The sequence below is a fragment of the Lathyrus oleraceus genome, chromosome 3 (genome assembly GCF_024323335.1).
Source record: "Lathyrus oleraceus cultivar Zhongwan6 chromosome 3, CAAS_Psat_ZW6_1.0, whole genome shotgun sequence".
Classification (NCBI taxonomy): domain Eukaryota; kingdom Viridiplantae; phylum Streptophyta; class Magnoliopsida; order Fabales; family Fabaceae; genus Lathyrus; species Lathyrus oleraceus.
In genome coordinates this window covers 297,458,050-297,459,666 of record NC_066581.1, presented here as the reverse complement: position 1 = coordinate 297,459,666, position 1,617 = coordinate 297,458,050, and the positions used below count along the sequence as shown (strand labels likewise).

The following is a 1,617-nucleotide window of genomic DNA, read 5'->3' as shown; positions in this document are numbered from 1 at the left end:
TAGAATACACATACACGTCTCTTGAATTTAGGTAACTCAAAAATTAAAATAAATAATTATAATTTATATAATAATGAAAAAAGAATGTTTGATATAAAAAGTTAAATTTTGTAGATTTAATAAAATAAGTGTATTAATTGTAATAAATAAAATAAGGTGAATTGGGATAGAAAAAGAATATTAGTGAAGGAGAAATAATAAGTATGAGAGAGAGTAAAAAAAATGTTAGAAAACTGAATTCAAATTAAAGTAGGTGCACCCCTGGTGAAAGGTTTATGAGATATTACTTGATTTAGTTATTACACATTGTAAAAGAGTAACTGAGAAATCATAAACATGTGGTTTTGTGGTGTAGTTGGTTATCACGTCAGTCTAACACACTGAAGGTCCCCAGTTCGAGCCTGGGCGAAGCCATTGTTTGATATTTTTTTCATTCGTTTTGTTTCCAGTCCATCATGCCAAATACATACAGACTCACATGCTTTTGCTTTTCTGTAACCCATTCATACTTTTGTAATATACATACATGTTGTAATTATTTAATTAATCTATGTTACTACTCCTATCACCAAACATTGAAAAATAATCTAACTCTAATTCAACTTATATTCAAACTAACCAAATTTACGTTTTTCTTTTTATCTTTATTTTCGATTGCTAATTCAACTTATATTTTATTTTTTTATTTTCAATATTAAATTTATATTTTCTTAATTTTTTTAACTGTCTTTGCAAGATCCATAATTATTAATATATATACTTTTTTTTAAAATAAAACAATACACATATATAAGATTTCTTGCTCATATTTAATGATTAATATTCAATATTAAAAACTCTCTATTTTTTAAAATCAAATACATTGTTGAATTAAAGTTTAACGATTTTCAATATATATTTTTATATTAATTATCAATACAACCTTACTATGTATGTGTTAAATTAATTGAACTTAGGAATGAAGATAAAGTTTAATGAGTTCATTTTTACAACCGCAAAATTTTCTTGAAAACTGAATGCATTCGTTGAATTAATTAAACTTAGGAATGCATATAATCAGAAGGAGAATGAGGGAGGGTTAAAATTGAATTTTGAGCCTTATAATCCTTTTATTCATACACCATGAATCATGCCACGTTACAACCTTCAAAAGATTTAATTGAAGTTAAGTTTACTGTGAAAGCCTACTATAGTAAAATTGTATTAAACTGACTCCAAGAATATTTGCTAATCATCTGCAAAGGTATATTGCTTCCGCATTACATTTTCCACACTTTAAAGTGTCTAAATCACTGCATTCTGCCCGGTGATCTCTTCACTATACATTGCACCATCATTTCAATAAAATTTTGATTTCAAAAATTGCATGAGCATTGCATTAGGATTACCATTTTGAAAGGACAATCTTATTTGCAAACTAGTATTTAGTATCGAGAAATTTCAACAATTGTGTGATCAGGGGCAACCTGTCTAGAGACTCTGTCAATCAAGGGACAATCCAACTAGAGACTCGGTAAACTGTTCTAAGAGTCGGTTTAATAAGGGGAAGACTGCTTCAAGGTTCAAATATTGCAATAAATAATTATAACGACCAATCAATCTGAGGCAAATCACTTC

The 1,617-nt window shown here is 27.6% G+C and overlaps 1 non-coding gene across 1 annotated transcript; it reads left to right on the top strand.

Moving 5' to 3' along the window:
- The first annotated feature begins 340 nt into the window (after positions 1-340).
- Positions 341-414, top strand: TRNAV-AAC (transfer RNA valine (anticodon AAC)). Its single transcript has one exon. It is a non-coding gene; the product is annotated as a tRNA-Val (tRNA).
- The last annotated feature ends 1,203 nt before the right edge of the window (positions 415-1,617 follow it).